Source organism: Trachypithecus francoisi, unplaced genomic scaffold (assembly GCF_009764315.1).
Source record: "Trachypithecus francoisi isolate TF-2019V2 unplaced genomic scaffold, Tfra_2.0 Lachesis_group0, whole genome shotgun sequence".
In the NCBI taxonomy this organism is placed as follows: domain Eukaryota; kingdom Metazoa; phylum Chordata; class Mammalia; order Primates; family Cercopithecidae; genus Trachypithecus; species Trachypithecus francoisi.
In genome coordinates, this window is record NW_022681453.1 from 94562306 (window position 1) to 94582396 (window position 20091).

A 20091-nucleotide genomic window follows, 5' to 3' on the forward strand; every position below is an offset into this window, starting at 1 on the left:
AAGGCAGGTACCTTTTGCCTATAAGCCTGTAAAATAAAAAAACAAGTTCATTACTCTAAAGATACAATAAAGCTACAGGCATTGGGTAAATGCTCCCATCCCAAAATGGACAAATTGGCCAAACAAAGGGGTTACAGGTCCCACGCAAGTCCAAAACCTAACAAGAAAGTCATTAAATCTTAAGGCTCCAAAATAATCCCCTTTGACTCCATGTCTCACACCCAGGGCACGCTAATACAAGGGGTGAGCTCTCAAGGACTTGGGCAGTTCCACCCCTGTGGCTTTGCAGGGTATAACAAAGGCACTCAGGCAGGGCAGTTATTAAACTTTAAATTTCCAAAATATTATCTTCGACCCCATGTCTGACATCCGGGCATGCTAATGCAAGGGGTGGGCTCCCTTGTCCTTGGGCAGCTCCACCCCTGTGGTTTTGCAGGGTATAGCCCTTGGTGCTGCTTTCACAGGCTGGCATTGAGTGCTTGCAGCTTTTTCCAAGTGCACAGTGCAAGCTGTTGGTAGATCCATCATTCTGGGGTCTAGAGGACAGTGGTCCTCTTCTCACAGCTCCACTAGGCAGTACCCCAATGGGAACTATTTGTGGGGGCTCCAATCCTACATTTACCCCCTGTACTACTCTAGAAGAGCTTCTCCATGAGGGCACTGCCCCTGAGCAGACTTCTGCCTGGACATTCAGGAATTTTCCTACATCCTCTGAAATCTACGCAGAAGTTCCCAAACCTCAACTCTTGCTTTCTGTGTACTCACAGGATCAACAACATATGGAAGCTGCCAAGGCTTGGGGCTTTCACCCTCTGATGTCAGTCATGGCCAGAGCTGTACCTTGGCCCCTTTTAGCCATGGCTGGAGCTGAAGTATCTGGAACTCAGGCTGTCCTGAGGCTACAAAGAGCAGTGGAGCCCTGGGCCTGGCCCATGAAACTTTTTTTTTTCCACCAGGCTTCTAGGCCTGTGATGGGAAGGCCTGCCCCAAGGTCTCTGAAATACCATAAGGCATCCCCAACCCCTTGTCTTGGCTGTTAACATTCAGTTCTTCTTTACTTATGCCAATTTCTGCAACCTTGAATTCCTCCCCAGAAAATGGGTTTTTCTTTTTTACTGCCTGGCGGGGTTGCAAAATTTCCAAACTTTTATGTTGTTTCCCTTTTAAATATAAGTTACAGTTTCAGATAATCTCTTTGTTCATGCATATGAGTGTACACTTTTAGAAACGGCCAGATAACTTCTTGAATGCTTTACTGATTAGAAAGTTCTTCAACTATATACCCTAAATAATCTCTCTCAAGTTCAAAGTTCCACAAAGCAGGGGCAAAATGCCAAGTCTCTTTGCTAAAGTGTAACATGAATGCTCTTTACTCCAGTTCCCAATAAATTTCTAATCTCAATCTGAGACCACCTCAGTCTGGACTTCACTGTTCATATCACTATCAGCATTTTAGTCAAAACCATTCAACAAGTCTCTAGGAAGTTCCAAACTTTACCACATCTTCTTTTCTTCTTCTGAAGCCTCCAAACTATTCCAACCTGTGTCTACTACCCAGTTCCAAAACTTCTTCCACATTTTCAGGTATCTTTATGGCAGTGCCACACTTTTCTGGTACCAATTTCCTGTTTTTGTTTATTCTCACACTGCTGTTAAGAACTACCTGGATTGAGGAATGTATGAAGAAAAGAGATATAATTGACTCACAGTTCCACAGGCTGTAGAGGAAGCATGGCTAGGAGGCTCCAAGAAACTTATAATCATGGTAGAAGGTGAAGGGAAAGCAAGCACGTCTTACCATGGCGGAACAGAGAGAGAGAAAGGGGAAAGTCCCACACACTTTTAAACCATCAGATCTTTAGAGAACTCACTCAGTATCATGAGAACAGCAAGAGGGATACCATCACCATGATTCAGTCATCTCCCACAAGGCCTCTCCTCTCATTCAACATGAGATTTGGGACGCAACACAAATGCAAACTATATTATACACATTGAAAAGATACACAGTCTGAAAGTGAAGTTCAGTACTTTAACTCCCTAATCAACTATTAGCTGCTAAGAAAAATGCTAACAAATTATTACAAGTACTAAAAATAAAGTATACTTTCAAATACTCTGAAAGTAAAAAGCAACCTTCTTGAATATAATACAGTCGATATAATCAAACTCGTGAACTGAGTGTCAAAAAACTAAACATCATGTTATTGTTTCACGTGACCGTGTGAAGAGACCTCCAAACAGGCTTTGTGTGAGCAACAAGGCTGTTTATTCCACCTGGGTGCAGGCGGGCTGAGTCTGAAAAAGGAGTCAGCAAAGGGTGGTGGATTATCATTAGTTCTTATGGGTTTTGGGATAGGTGGTGGAGTTAAAAGCAATGTTTTGGGGGCAGGAGGTGGCTCTCACAAAGTACATTCTCAAGGGTGGGGAGAATTATAAGGAACCTTCTTAAGGGTGGGGGAGATTGCAAAGTACATTGATCAGTTAGGGTGGGGCAGAAACAAATCACAATGGTGGAATGTCATCGGTTAAGCTGTTTTCACTTCTGTGGATCTTCAGTTGCTTCAGGCCCTCTTGAGGTACACGTGCAGTTCACTGGGGATATGATGGCTTAGCTTGAGCTCAGAGGCCTGACAGTTATTACAAGCTAAATACTTTTTTGTTATTAAATCTTCAGAAACTAGTGTAGTCTCTCATTCTTAAAGGGATGAAATATATTTTTGGTGAATTAATGAATATGAATAACCACAATAGTAAATCAAGTGAAAGCCTGAGTCATTTTTATTAAATGTTTGCACTTTGATGGACCAGTTCATAATATTGTTATAAAATGGTGTTCAATCTGTTATTTCTGCCTTTAAAAAAAAACTTTATAATAAATCTGGACTCCTTCAAATTCTAATGTCGCTTTTATATATTTCTGATTCTTCTGTATTTCTCATATATCCACCAGAGTTTTAAACTTGTTATAATTGCTTGATTTTTGTAATCTGCCCAGGAAAACAAAATGGGTCAAGCTGTCAGGAATTTACCTTGTCCACTTTTTCTTCAGTCGATCAATAAGAACTTGGCAAGTAGCACTTGCAAAAATTCAGTCTGTGTTCTGACATTATGCCGACAATTAAGGTAAAAATAAACCATTTGCAAACAATGGTTTTAATGTGTTTGGACTTTTGAGACATTTTTAAGCAATTTGTGTTTGCTTATATGATGCATTCCAGAACACAACCAATAGTTTATTTCCTGGCCTCAATAAATGAGAACAAATCTTTAATGCCAATTTTCTGAGGTCAAATGCTAAGAACTCCAATGTTTTGCTATTACGAGAATTAAAAAGAAGTACGATTACTTAAAACCTCTAAAATCTAAATCTAATAATTTCTCTTCCTGTGTCTTCTATGACCTGATTCATTGAAGCCTATTAGATAACAAAATAATTGGCATCAGTACAACTTTAAAACTCTGGTTTTACTCCTAGTGGTTTTATCTATATTGCCCTTACCTTTAAATGCTATTCCTCAGGAGGAATCCCTAATTATTCTTTTTAATGGCATATTTTGTCCATCAATGGAGTCTTTTAACATCAAATATTCACATTTTCCTCCGGAGGAACACAGAGTAAGGGCTAAGAAAGTGTTCTTATTTTCAACCTCAAATATAAGTATAAATAAGAAATTAATTCATACACACATATACACACTATTCCCTAATGCATGCATTTTTTTCTATAAAGACATTTTTATTTTCTTGTAAACATTCATAATCCTGATATCTCATATTATACCATATTGGAAAATAAAAGTCTGAGCTTGACTTGTTACTGGCCTTTTTGTTATTAAACAGCATTAGTTTAAATAGAAATTCCCTTCTTGTTACACTTCATCATTTCCACAGAGACACTAAATTTTAAATGCTCCAGATCGGTGGTATTTATTACTACAAAGTAAATGTGGCTTATAGGTTGAACCTCCTGTTTTAATGTACATATTGAACTAAAAGGTAACAACAGATGGAACTGTTGGAAATGTTTCCACTACATATTTTATTTAAGCAATACATTTATCATTACTGCTTACAATAGAGCTATGAAAATTTAAAAAATTTCCCTGAAACAGGTCCCAAGTTTCTCCAGTTCTTTTGACTTTTAAGTAGTTTTGTAGTAGATGAAAAGAATGGTAAACTATAAATTCTTTTGGTGCCATAATGAAAAGGACTGCCTCATACTGAGCTGTCAACAATATTTGACCTTAAATTTATACAAATTGTCTTGTAATTTAACTGTCAATTAAATAATTTATTGTATTTAATGATAATATTATTTTATAAATCTCATGTATTATTTATTCACATGTTTTAATTTGAAAGTAGATGTGTAGCTACACAGCAATATAATTTGTCAGTCTATGTTGCTATTTTTAAAGGAGAAATACATAATGACTATAAAGATCAAACTACTCTTTAATCTGAGAAAAGTACCTCCAGGCTCTGATAGAGCTACAGATTGCCTACAGGACGGAAGCATATATGTTAATGTCCAAATTCCAAGTTCTATGCTGGCAAAGGTGAATTAATTGGTAAAATTAAGCTGCATAAACCCAAATACCAATTATTCAGGACCAAATCTTCTATGCAGGTATTTATAAAAATTACATAGTTACTACATCAAATACACAGTGGTTATGCAAAACATAGTAAAGTTTTATTCATCTGTGGATAGCACTCTTAGGAAATTCAGTTATTGTCATATTAAACTTCCAATAAGTGCCAATATGCCCAACCAAGAAAGAGTGAAACTCCTGGTTATATTCAGAATTCCAGGAAAAAAAATCAACTTGGAATCTTCATTAGCCCCTCCAGATCCACTCTTTACCCTTTTCCATCCTAAACTTTGCCACAAGAAGCTGACCTGTTGAAATACATCAGATCTCCTATGCCCTCTGCCTGTAGCAGGGAGACCCAGGGGAATTTAAGAGAAGGGAATGAAAGAGAGTCAGAGCTTTAATTGCCCTGGTGCCCTACCTTTGAAGTCACCTCAGGCAAGGTAACTATACCACTTGATAAAAGTGAACTGCTGTTCTCAAGGTGGCCTATTCTACACTATTCCTTCTGGTTCTGAAAATCTTCCCTATTTCTCATCACGTTTATACCTAGAGAGGTTAATATTTTCTTCTGGTAGCAAGGTTCTGGGATTCTGTACCATTTTTGGTGGTTTTGCAAGACCCCAGACATTTTTTTTTTTAATTAGGCTTTTTATTAACAAACCCTCTTCAAATATTGTCCTAATTTCAGTGTACCATCTACTTTCTGTTGTCTACTACAGTAATTGAGGCCAGGAGTATCCTAGTAACTTATTCTCAAAATGGCATTATACGATTTAGTTGGTAATATACTGTAGTCGAGGAGCTCACAGATAACATCTATGCTGGGAAAAATGAGACACAAGTAACTTATGGCACGTGGTGGCTAGTCATAAGGCACCCATGGCTGAGGGCCATGCACAGAAATTCTTAATAAGGGACAAAGTTGCAGCACCAATTAAACACTCAACACCTCAGGCCTGTCATGCTAATGAAACTGGTGGGAAAGGAGAAGGATCATTTAACATGGAAGGGGAGCAATTAAACAGACATGAAAGAGGCTAAAGATTTTGAGACTTCTAATTTCCCTACTCTTTCTTCCATCTGAAAAAAAAAAAAAATAAATCAGTCCATCCTAAACACCTAGTTGCACCTGAAACAATTAGCCTCATAAGATGATAAAATTATTTACAGAATTACCTCCTCTTCCTTTCCTTCCTTTCAGATCTGTAACAAGTGTTATATTTCAACCTAGTCCAGACACTGAGGCACAAGATCTGTTCAAAGAGGAGATAGTCTATACACCAAATGAGTTAAAAAGCCCTCACACGTCTAAATTGGTGGGAGATGGGTAAATATGTGTGATGTTTGGTTCTAAGTGTATTAGATCACAGATATAATTTAAGATTCATTAGGCATATGCATGCCATCATTAATCAGCATAGGTATATTCATATTGGTTTCAGTGTTGTACACTTGAGCACTCATACATGGCACTAATATTCTGTTAGGTTGGCTAATCTAAGTTTTTCCTCAACAAAGAGTTGTAATTAGTGAAGTTGAAAGGCAAAAGCTCCCTTATTGTACTTTAAAGGAAAAAGTCTTGAATTGTAAGGTAATAGAGTTGGAATGGATTTATTATGTGGAACCCTCTTGCTTAGCCTCATCATCCTGGAATATCTGGAAAGACATTCCCTCAACAAGATATTAAGAGATGTCTGCATAAGGGAGGCATGAATATTCTTTTTTTTTTTTTGAGACGGAGTCTCGCTCTGTCGCCCAGGCTGGAGTGCAGTGGCCGGATCTCAGCTCACTGCAAGCTCCGTCTCCCGGGTTTACGCCATTCTCCTGCCTCAGCCTCCCGAGTAGCTGGGACTACAGGCGCCCGCCACGTCGCCCGGCTAGTTTTTTTTTTTGTATTTTTTAGTAGAGACGGGGTTTCACCAGGTTAGCCGGGATGGTCTCGATCTCCTGACCTCGTGATCCGCCCGCCGCGGCCTCCCAAAGTGCTGGGATTACAGGCTTGAGCCACCGCGCCCGGCCATGAATATTCTTGATGACCTCTCTGGTGACTATACTTTGTGGGCCAGAGACACCAACATGAGATGCTATAATGTAAGTTGTCTCTGTGATCTCAATGGTAATAATGGGCTTCTAGAGTGGTTGAATGCAGGAGGAGACATTTAACCATTAGAGAAAAGGTGTGTGTCATTATACAATAAGCCAAAGAGAGAAAATGGTTGCCATAGTGTCCTGGCTCATGGAAATCTGTGACTATTGCTAATGACTCACAGTCCCAGAAATGAAGTAAATTCATCCCTAGACATCCAGTAAAGTGATTCTTGAAATACATAGGATTATAAAGTCTAGATTTGGTGGCCAAAAATCTAACCCCAGTTGCCATTTTAGAGAGATTCACAGCTTAGATATCTCACCTAAGGCATTTTAAGACTCAGCCCATTCCATAATAAAGGTTGAGTCTGATGGGTTTAAAAAAAAAAAAAAAACTTGCATTGAGTTCCCCAAATATACCCCTTACCAGTTAACAAAATAACTATAGAATAGGAAATGTCCATACTTCAGCATGTCTTAGTGGTTATTAATTAGTAGTTTTGAATTCATGCTTGTACTCAGAGACCCAAAATACCGTAATGTTTCACTAGTCAGAGTCAGCCTTGAGCTGTTCCAGGAGTGGTTTCAAACATACAGTAGACATAGAGTAAATTTAATAGCAGAATTTTGATGTTGATTCCCTAATATGTGGAACAAGGAACAGAGGTTCCCTTCCTGAAGACAGTAAACCAAAATGCCACATCCCTGGAGGACAGAGATTAGTGCCACCGTCAAAATTTAAGAGATGCAAGGATCATGTTTTCCAGCACACTACCAAGTAACTAGCCTGTTCGGTCGGTGCAAAAGCCTGAAGGATCATAGAGAATGACAGTGGATTATGTTGAAAACTTAATCAGATAGCAATGCCCATCACAGCTATGGCTCCACATGGGGTATCTTCAAGGACACAACTCAAAACAAGTTTTAGCACCTAATATGTAACACATAATGTATTTTCTACAAAATTCAGTAATGAAAATCACAAACAGTTTGCATTTATGTGTCAGACACAACAGTGTAAGTTTACTGTCTTGTCATAGGGCTGCCAACTCTTCAGCTTCCTTTTACAATACAGTACACAGGGAGTGTGTTTGCTAATGAGCCAGCATCCCAGACAACCTGGTCACTTAAATGACCTAAGTCTTTTAATGCTCATGCCTACTTCTGTTCATCTTAACATTTATTTCTTATAATTAACAATTGTGTAATTAAGTGTCCTAGTTTATTTCTGATTATTAAAAGACTTTAAGATGTCTCTGATAAAGATCATAACAAAATTGATCTAAAATCTGCATTCATTTACTTTGATAAGAAAATAGATATTTTACAAATTCGAAGTCAACGGAAAAAATAAATATTAAGATTCTCAAGACCACTAAAAGGGACATATCTGTCCACAGACAGATTATTTTAAAATCTCCCTTCTAACTTATGAATCCACTAGAAAAGCCCTCTATTTGTTCCAAAGAAAAGCATAGCTAAGCATAGAAAAAGCTGCTATAGAAAATTATTGCTTTTTTAAATTCACTTTCAGCATAATTTTAAGGAAAGAGAAAAATGATAGTCTCATTGATCATGACATAGCAAATTAAAGTTTATTTATTCATTTATAAAAATTATTTGTCTTATAACGTGCATGTAATATAGATTATGCAGCTGGGCAAGGCAACAACGTAAGAGAGACTATGTAAAGCTTGCTCCTGCCCTTAAACTTCCGACACCCTAGAAAAGACTGACAGAATGCCTGCCATGAGGTAAATTGCTGACCTCCAAACAATGAAACCCTTGGCTTCACAAACATGCATACACACATACACACGTGGCACTTAGCTCTGCCGATTGTCATGTCCTGTCTCTATTCTCCTTCGGGTGTGAAGAGCCAGAGCTGCTCTCTAGCCCTAGAGCTCAAAACCAATCCCTAGGACCTGTGTGTAGAATAGCAGGTAATCCTTACATGCAATTTTAGAGATCATTTTTGTGTAGTTTCCCTATCCCTTTCACCTGCTCGGAAGTGAACTTTCACACTCTGCCTGTTATCCAGAATTGTGCTTTTAGAAAGGCTTAAGCATTGCTGCAAATAATAAAAATAGTCATGTGGGGAAATGAGAGGTTGTAAAAGTGTTTAATAGATTTGTTACTAAGAAATGGTTCTGAATTTGATTTGTTTACATTTAATGTTTCCTGTGGTTAGAAATTTGGATGTTTGTCTCCCTGAGGACATAATGAGATGTCAAGGTCAACTACTTAACGTCCTGAGGGTTCTTCAGAGAATATCATCAGCTCCTACAAATTTGCTCAAGAAAATATTTTCATTTCACTTATTTCTATTACCAAAAATTTGACTTGAAAGCTTTAATGAGAGGTTGAGTTTTAGAATGAAGTTCTTCTAAGAGGCTTCAAACTGATAGGTGCTTTAGAAGGTCATGCCAGGTTATTCACAATGGATTAGAAAGTAATATTCTCAACCATTTGACACAACACATTAAACAAGGCCTTTATGGTACTTATGAAGTTGTGGGTACCGTAAACTTGTGAGGACATGAAGGTAACAAGATCTCAAATTACTTCATTTTCAGAGCTAGAATAAAATGTTTAAAAGCATCTAAATTCTAAAATATTTTCTCGTTCAGACCCAGAGAATAAGCTATTAAAATACAATAGAATTGTTAAGTTATTAACCTAAACTTCTCATTTATTTCTATGCCAACAAAATTTGTCCTCTCAAATAATAAAATATTGTTTAAAATATATTTCTACGTTGCATAACAGTTTGCCTGTGGATACATTGCATAACGTGACTAAATTATTCAGTGTGGAACACACTGATTAATATTGGAAAACACTTTTCCAATTTCTCAATTACTGTGAATCCATGTTTATAACTTCTAAAATTTGTCAAAGCAAATCTAGACCAGCTTTGAAACTGTCACCTATTTCTCAGACGCCTGGTAAACATAACCAGCTGTTATTTTGATGGCCATGATAGTAGATATAATGCCTTTTTTCCTATCTCTGACATTCTTCTATATGTCTCTACGTTCAACAAATATAAAAAAGTCCCAAAATTATTTGTAATATAGCTATAATGTTCCATAGAACTTCCTCCATAATGTTCTAATGTTATTAACCCTATTTGGAAGGAAGGGATATTAAGGAGAAAAGGATTCACTCACTTAACTATAGGACGTTTTATGCTTCTGAAGATTCCACACAGAAATAATAAGAACAACAATGGAAAGGCCCCATTTCTTTGAAAAATGTTTAGAAATATATTTTAAAGGATTTAAAAGAAATACAAAGAATATGTTTCTATCATTTGATAATACTAATGGTGAACTTAGTAAGAAAACATAAACTTGCCATATTTTATTAATAAAGAAAACTCAGACTTTTAAATTTAAACATTTTTAAATCATTTTCACTAAGAAATGTAAACATATATGGAAGGTATTATAAGAGCAGTATGGAAAGAAAAGGGAGGAAAATAAAGGCATATAAATAAAGCTAATACATGTAAAAACAATCTAACTATAAATAAAGCTAATACATGTAAAAACAATCTAACTTGGAGTCTAAATGAAGCTTGGAAGTAAACCAACTCATGTGTAAAATCTCAAGATAGCAAATTTGTTGGTGTATTTTTAAAATTAATTGGAATGGAGGTTTTCAGACCTCCTCCCCAAAGATTCTGAGTCTTTGGTTGTCTTGCCCTTGACAGGGCATAGTTAATGCAATGGCTACTTACTATTAACCTTTTTCACAGAAATATTAAAACATCAAGAGATATCCTACCGAAACCCCTCAGCTCTAGAGACTCTTTTCTGCTCTCACTGCCTGACATCAACCCAGGTAATGCAGTGCCTCCATTTTATTCATATTTATTTATTTATTTTTGCTTGCTGGCCTGCTCTCATGAGGTGCTCAAAGCAGTTTGATGTTATTCATACAATCCAGTTTAGTGAAATTTTATAAACCCCAGCCATGTAAAATGTGACCTCCCTGAAAACCAGGATTTTCAATTTTCAAAGATAGTGAGATGTTGACAGGAGCCTATTCTCTATCCCACACTGAATGCCAGAAATTACAGAATTTAGCTTTGAAGGATGCCCCTCTAGAAAATTGACTGTTCAGTAAACATATAACCTACTAGAGATCAGTGTCCTAGCCTTGAAGAGTTTGTCCCAAAGCTAATTCCTTTGCTAAATAGCCCATTTCATCATTCTAGTAAATTGATTGCTTCTGGTGGATGTTTAAGGCTAGTGGATGTTATAACAATGTTTTTGATTTTTGTGCCTCTTTTTCCATCAAATGGTACCCTGGGTTTGAGGCAACAGCTTGTAGGATAACAAGTTTATAAATAAGACACTCTATAAGCAATCAGATAGTAGTGATGATGGAGGCATCATCACTGTGGATAAGAAACACCAACTCATATCTAGTATAAGTATTTATTGATTGTAATAAGAAATAAATGCTGCCTCCTCCAGGACAGAAGTGAAGTGTAATAACCCTGTCATCAGTAGCTAGTTGGTTTTCCCAGGGAATAGTTCCATTTTAGGAGCTTACCATCAGTCTCTTATGCTGCCAGATTAGACATTCAGAAGAAGCAGTAGCTTTTGGTGGAAGGAAGACTATGCAAACTCTGGCAAAAGGAAGACTATGCAATTCAGTCCATGCATAACCTTCATCCCTGCTACCATAGCTACTCTTTTTATGAACCCATTACACAAGAACTAAAGTTACTAAGAGACCGAATGATATCCAGATCATGTCATTCTGTCCATTGATTTGTGAGATTCTCATCTGCAATGGTGGACATTTAAAAAGTCTGCATTCTTTGTGCCCTTCCCCATAGGTCCTTCTACCACCCTCTTCTCCAGATCTCCTGGTCCTGATCTTCTAGTCTTGTTCATTTATATATCTGTTCGGTCAATCAGGCTATTTTATTTTCACTGCTAAGGTATGTATGTGTGTGGATACACATACACACACACACACACACACACACACACACACACACACGCCTTAGACCACTTCTTCCCAACTTCCTCCATGAGGTGAATGATGGAATGAACTGTGCTCATTTCTGTCCATTAGGAGGGTGGATTTCCCTTCACCAGTGCTCCTAGTAGGGCTATGATGGAGCAAGGTAGGTGAGCACCATCTTGTGCTGGCATTTTGGAATCAAATTCAAGTGCTTTACTTCTCTTTCAGTTAATGCCCATGAAGCTATAAGTAGGAGTTGAAGTGAAACAGAGGTAGATTCCAAGGGAGTCTGGACCATTATTCATGGCTTCTGGATCTAACCCACCCCAATCTCAAATGTGCAATTTCTATTACCTAAAGGGTTGTGGTATTCATACTTGAATTTGTGACCCAGTAAATCTGACAATAGCCAGGCTCTTCCAGGCAACTGTGATTAAAGCTCCCACCTGCTTACATTAAAGCAACGTACCTGAACCATCTGGTTTTGGCATATACTAGAAGGATTAAATAAGTAGGGAAATGATGAGGACCACCACACTTGATTTTTTCAAGTTCCTGATAATAAAGACTCTGAAATTTATTTTGTATATTGTATGACATAGAGATCCAATCTGATTTTCTTCTAGTTGTTTTCACATTAAATAAACTATTCTTTCTCATTGAATTTATACAGTGTCTTAGAAATAAATAACATTTTCAGGTGTACTGGAGTCTATTGATGAATTGTCTTTCAGTTCCACTGATTTATTAATATACCACTGCCATACAGATTTTGTCATAGTAGCTTTGTTGTATGTTCTTAAATCTGATAAGTCTCAATTTGTTATTTGCATTGATGGTAAAATATCTTCACTATTCTAAAGCATATAATCTTGCAGGACATTTTGAGGTTATTTTATCCAGTCTATATCAGTCTATATCTTTCCAAACAGTGCTCGGAGTCTAGTATATTCATTATAGAAAATATAACTTTTATGTGGCATTAAGTCTCTCATCTAAGAAGAGGGTTTGTATTTCCATTTGTTATATCTTGTTTTATATCTTTTCTTTACATTTAATAGAATCCTCTTTGACTCTTACTACTTTCTTAGTAAAGTTATTTCTAAAGATTTTATATGTGGGGTACTCATTTGATTAAACTTTTTATCTAATTTGCAGTAATATGCTGTGATTGCCAGAAGGAAAGCTATTGTTACTTGTTCAGATACTCCTCATCTTACAATGGGATTACATCTTGAAAAACCAATTGTAAGTTGAAATATAAGTCAAAAGTGTGTTCTAGACACAACAATATTTTTAACTTACAGGGAGTTTATCAAGTATCCAGACACAACTCCATCATAGGTCAAGGAGCATACCAAATGAATATCACTTTTGCACTATTGTAAAGTCAAACCATCATAATTTGGGGATCATTTATATTAATAAAATTACCTTACCACATTCTTTGATTGGTTTTTAACAGTTTATTAATGTACAACTGAAGTACAATATATTTAAAGTGTACATTTGGTAAGACTTGGAACACATATCTTGTATGTACCTATGAAACAATCAAGATATTGAATTTAATGATTGACCCCAAAAGTTTTCTCATGCCTTTTGTAATCCTTTTTCTCCCACCCCAGTCATCTAATTCTCACATCACCCCCCAATTCTAGGAAACTACCTTTATGCTTTCTGTCACTAAAAATTAGTTTGCATTTTCTAGAATTTCATGTAAATGGAATCAGTCATTCAGTATGTACTTGTTTTGGCTTGGCTTCTTTCACCCAGGATATTATTTTCAAAACCATTACCTTTTTTTTTTTTTTAACCAAGTGCTAGTATTAGTAGTTCATTCTTTCCCATTACATAGTAGTTCCATTATATGAATATCAAAAATATGTGTATTCATTTACCTATTGATTCATATTTTGTGATTTTCCTTTTTTTCATAATTTCAACTTTTCTTGTAGATTAAAGGATATGTAGGTCAGTTACATTGGTATATTGCATGACACTGAGCTTTGGGATACAAATGATGCCATCACCCAGATAGTGAGCGTAATACTCAATAGACATCTTTACAGCCCATGCCCTCTTCCTCCTTGCCTCCTCCATCTTGTAGTCCCCAGTGTCTATTGTCCCCATCTTTATATTTATGTATACTCAATATCTAGTTCTCACTATGAGAACATGCAATATTGATGTTGTTTTTATCATTAATTTGTTAGGATAGAGGCCTCCAACTCCATCCATGTTGTTGTAAAGGACATAATCATATTCTTTTCATGGCTGCATAGTATTCCATGGTGTATATGTATCATATTTTCTTTATCACATGCATTGTTGGTGGACGCCTAGGTTGATTCCATGTTTTTGCTATTGTATTCCCTCTTTGCATCCATGTGTACTCAGTGTAGCTCCCCCTTATAAGTGAAAACATGTAGCATTTAGTTTTCTGCTCCTGCATTCGTTTGCTTAAGATAAGCAAACCTTCCAGTTCCATCCACGTTGCTGCAAAGGACATAATCTTGTTTTTTATGTCTGTGTAATATTCCATGGTGTTTATGTACCACATTTCCTTTATCCAGTCTACTGTTAATGTTGATTCCATGTCTTCACTATTGTGGATAGCAAACATGATGAACATACATGTTCATGTGTTTTTATGGTAGAACAATTTATATTCCTTTGGGTATATAAACAATGAGATTTCTAGGTCAAATGGTAGTTCTGTTCTAAGTTCTTTGATACATTTGAAAACTGCTTTTTACAGTGTCTGAAGTAATTTACATTACCATAAGCAGTGTATAAGTGTTTTCTCCACAACCTTGTCTGTTATTTATTGACTTTATGACTTTGAAGATAGCAGACAGTTGGGTATTGTCTTTTTATCCAGCATGCCACTCTGTGCATCTTAAGTGGGGCATTTAGACCATCTACATTCAGGGTAAGTATTGATATGCAAGATTATTGTTTTATTATTATCATTATTATTATACTTTAAGTTCTGGAATACATGTGCAGAATGTGCAGGTTTGTTACACAGGTATACACATGACATGGTGGTTTGCTGCACCCATCAACCCATCATCTACATTAGGTATTTCTCCTAATACTATCCCTTCCCTGGCCCCTCAGCCCCTGACAGGTCCTAGTGTGTGATGTTCCCCTCCCTGTGTCCATGTGTTCTCATTATTCAATTCCCACTTATGAGTGAGAACATGCAATGTTTAGTTTTCTGTTCCTGTGTTAGTTTATTGAGAATGATGGTTTCTGGTTTCATACATGTACCTGCAAAGGACACAAACTCATCCTTTTTTTATGGCTGCATAGTAGTCCATGGTGTATATGTGCCATGTTTTCTTTATCCAGTGTATCATTGATGGGCATTTTTGTTGGTACCAAGTCTTTGCTATTGTGAATAGTACTACAATAAACATACGTGTGCATGTGTCTTTATAGCAGAATGATTTATAATCCTTTGGGTATATAACCAGTAATGGGATTGCTGAGTCAAATGGTATTTCTGGTTCTAGACCCTAGAGGAATCGCCACACTGTCTTCCACAGTGGTTGAACTAATTTACACTCCCACCAACAGTGTAAAAGCATTCTTATTTCTTTACATTTTCTCCAACATCTGTTGTTTCCTGACTTTTTAATGATCACCATTCTAACTGGCATGATTTGGATCCTGTCTGTCTGGCCTCTGAACCCAAGCCAAGCCACTGGATCCCCTGTGACTTGCACCTATACACCCAGATGGCCTGAAGTAACTGAAGAATCACAAAAGAAGAGAAAATGCCCTGCCCCTGCCTTAACTGATGACATTCCACCACAAAAGAAGTGAAAATGGCCAGTCCTTGCCTTAAGTCATGACATTACCTTGTGAAATTCCTTTTCCTGGCTCATCCTGGCTCAAACATTTTCCCCAGTGAGCACCTTGTGACCCCTACTCCTGCCCGGCAGAGAACAACCCCCCTTTGACTGTAATTTTCCTTTACCTACCCAAATCCTATAAAACGGCCCCGCCCTTATCTCCATTTGCTGACTGTCTTTTCAGACTCAGCCCACCTGCACCCAGGAGATTAAAAAGCTTTATTGCTCACACAAAACCTGTTTGGTGGTCTCTTCACATGGATGTGCATGACACTGTCATCATTTTGCTGGCTGTTTGTTTTGCAGATTTGATTGTATACTTGCTTTATAATGTGTGTGGTGTATGTTTTTGAATGTATTTTTGTAGTAGCAGGTTTTGATCTTTTGTTTCCATATTTAGCACTCCCTTAAGGACCTCTTGTAAGACTGGTCTAGGGGTAATAATTTCTCTTGGCGCTAGCTCGTCTGAGAATGATTTTATTTCTGTTTTGCTTATGAAGCTTAGTTTAGCAAGATATAAGATTCTTGGATTTATTTTCTTTAAAAATGCTAAAAATAGGACCCTAATATCTTCTGAATTGTAAGGTTTATGCTGAGAAGTCTGCTGCTGGACTCTTTGAGTTCCATTTGTACATGACCTGACCTTACTCTCTAACTACCTTTAAGATTTTTTCCTTTGCATTCACCTTCGTGAAGCTGATGACTATATGCCTTCAGGCACATCTTTTATAGTATCTCACAGAGGTTCTCTGTATTTCTTGACTTTGTATGTTCTCTTCTCTAGCAAGGTTGGGGAAATTCCCATGGACAAATATTTTTGCTCAAATATACTCAAATATGTTTTCATATATATACTCAAACATACTCAGAGATGCTTTCCTTTTTTTCAGGAATGACAATGAGTCATAGATTTGGTTTCTTTACATAATCCTATATTTTTTAAGGTTCTTTATTTTTATAATTCTTTTTTCTCTATTTTTGTCTGAGTTGACTTGAAGAACCAGTCTTTAAGCTCTGAGATTCTTTCTTCAGCTTGATCTATTCTGATGTTACTGCTTTCAATTGTATTATAAAATTCTTAATGTGAATTCTTCCGTTCCAGAAGGTCAGTTTGTTTCTTTCTTAAAAAGATTATTTTTACTTCCAACTCCTATATAGTTTTACTGGATTCCTTAGATTCCTAGGATGAGGTTTCAGCTTTCTCCTGGATTTCAATGAGCTTCCCTGCCTTCAGATTCTGAATTCTATGTCTATCATTTCAGTCATCTTAATATGGTTAAGCACCATTTTGGGGGAACTAGTGTGTAGGTTTGGATTTAAGGGGACACTCTGGCTTTTTGAAATGCCAGAGTTCTTGCAGTGATTCTTTCTCATATGCAATGGATGATGTTCCTTTGACTGAGATGTAAGCTGTGTATTAGTCTCCTTTATTTCTGGGCATTTTCAGCGGGCCAAGGCTCTGTACAGAATCTTTATTTGTGGCAAAATTTTTGCCTTAGTTTTGACAGGTGCTGTATACTGGCAAAATATTTTGATGTTTTATTTTGGGCTGTAATCCAGTAGGTGGCACTTAAGAGTGTTGGCTAGCACATAGGCTCTTAGTCAGCTGAATGACTCTCATGTATTTTGGTACAGTTGGCAGTAGTGCTCTGTGGTGAGGTGGGGGAAGAGATGGCATCGTCACCTGGTCTGCTCTTGGGCCTTAGAGGAGCTCTCTTCAGTCACTGGCTCCATGCCCGCATTTCCTTTGTTGGATATGCTGAGCTACAGGGGTCCATCAGGCATGAACTGTACCCTTCCTGAGGCAGCCCTGCAGAGGGAAAGATGCCTCACACTCCCACTGGCTGCAAACCCAGATGACTCATCCCTCTCAGTATTCTGAGAGTGAGGGCTGCTCCTTGCCTGACACGTCCCAGATCAGTGATTCCTGATCAGCTAGGGGCAGCACAGCTGTTTCCCAGAGGAATTCAAAGTTGAATGCAACCACAGAGTCAGTCAGAATTGAGTCTGCTTTGCTGGAAGCCCCAGCAGGCATGTCTCACTCAGCTACAAGCAGCAGGGTTGGGTGAAGTGGCTTGTTCCACCATCTGGGTGCTTCCCAGGGGATCAGGGAGCTGTATTCTCTGGCAGAGTTTAGACAGAAGTGGGGCCACCATGAGGGAAGCTGGCACTAAGCCTCAACTGGCAAGGGGGAGTAGAAGCAATCTTACTGCTCCCAGGCACCATGACTGCAGCCTCTACTGGGGCTGTGGCAGTTGACACCAGGCTGCTCCAGGGTCCAAGACCTGTGGGAGTCCCCTTGGTCTTGAGTCTTATCTCTGCAAAAACTCCAGGTAACTCTCTATATCAATTTAGAGGCCCAGGGGAGTCAGGGGGATTCTCCCATTCCCAGCATTGCACAGATCCTTGTTGGAAGTGTGGGTCCCCTGGGGACTTTCACTCATTCACTATTTCCCCATTTTGGGGAGCTTCTTCTGGCTCCACATCAATTTCAGATAGGCTGCTGTTCAGCTTTGCTCTTCTCTGTTCTCTGTGTCCTCTCAGTCTTTTCATGGAACCTGATGTGGTTTCTTAGATGGTTGTCTTGCAGGATCAGTGATTACTTACTACTTTGCTTCCTCTCTGTGAGAGTGGTGCATACTGGCTTCTAGTCCACCATCTTGACCCCTCTCCACTTTTTTAATACTACTAAAGTTACTACAAACATGCATGTATGTCTTGGTATAGACATATGCTTTAATTTCTCTTGATGTGTGGAGTAAAATGTCTAGATCACATAATAAGTCATTGTTAACTTTATAATAAATTGCCAAACATTTTCCAAAACTGTTGTAGAATCTTACTTTCCCACCAGCAGTGTATGAAACTTCCATTTATTTACATTCTCATCAACACTTGGCATGGCAAGTCTTTTACATTTTAGCCTTTCTTACAGGTTTACAGTGTTACCACATTGTAATTTCAATTTACATTTCCCTAATGATAAACATCTCTTTCTGTGCTTATTTGTCATCCATATAACTTCTTTTTTCTAAGTGTCTATTTACATTTCTTGCCATATTTTAACTGGGTTTTTGTTATCATATGCTCTCTTGAGAATTCCTCATACGTTCTAAAAATTATTTCTTTATCACATGTATAATTTGCAAATATTTTCTCTTAGCTGGTGGTTTGTCTTTCCATTCCTTTCACAGTGCATTTCAAAGAGCTAACTTCTGAAATTTTGATCAGGTTTAACTTAATCATTTTTTTATAGATCACAATTTTTATGTTGTAACAGTGGATCACAAAGACTTTTCTCTTATGTTTTCATCTGGAATTTTTTACACTTTTAGGTTTTACATTTAGGCTGGTAATACATTTTGAATTAAATTTTGTATTCACTGTGAGATGCAGGTTAAAAATCATTGTTTTGCATGTGTTTCCAGTTGTTCCAGCATCATTTGTCAAAAAGACTATTTTTTTTCCCACAGAATTGCTTTTGTGCCTTTGTCAAAATTGTCAGAGAGGCAAATTGTCAGAGATCCTCAGGGAGGATCACTTGAGGCCAGAAGTTTGAGACCTGCCTAGGTAACATAGTCAGACCCCACCTTTAAAAGTAAATTAAATTGTTAGTATATTTGTGGGCCTATTTCTTAACTCTATTAGTTTCCATTGACCTATTTTTGTATCTTTATGCCTATACCAATAAAAACATTACTGTAGCTACACAAATCATAATGTATTAAAATCAGATAATATCAGCTATCAATTATTTGTTTTTCAAAGTTGTTATACGCTATTCTAGGTCTTTTGTGTTTCCATGTGAATTCTATAATCAGTTTGTCAGTCTTTTAAAATAGTTTTAGTATAGATATTTTTAATAATTTGGTTTTTAAACTTTATATTCGAATTAAAAGTGGCTTACCTACCACTGTTACAGTGATGTGGAATTTTGTATTTATTCACATATTTACTTTTGCCAATGAGTTCCATACTTTCTTATACTATCATGTTGCTATTTACTTACCTTTCATTTCAACCTAAAGAACTCTCTTTAATGTTTCTGTTTTTGTTTGTTTGTTTGTTTGTTTGTTTGTTTGTTTGAGATGGAGTCTTACTCTGTCACCTAGGCTGGAGTACTGTGGGGTGATCTTGGTTCACAGCAACCTCCACTTCCAGGGGTTCAGGTGATTCTCCTGAGTCAGCCTCCCAAGTAGCTGGGACCACAGGCACCCATCACAATGCCCAGCTAACTTTTGTATTTTTAGTAGAGATGGAGTTTCACCATGCTGGCCAGGCTGGTCTCGAACTCCTGATCTCAAGTGATCCACCTGTCTTGGCCTCCCAAAGTTCTGGGATTACAGGCATGAGCCGTCATGCCCAGCTACCTTTAACATTTCTTGTAAGGCCAGACTAGTGGTGATGAGCTCTCTCAGCATTGGTTTGTCTGGTAAAGTCTTTATTTCTCATTTTCATAGGATAGTTTCGCAAGTTATAATGGACTGAATGTTCATTTCCCCCTAAAATGTGCATGTTAAAGCCTAATCTCCAATATAATGATGTTTTGA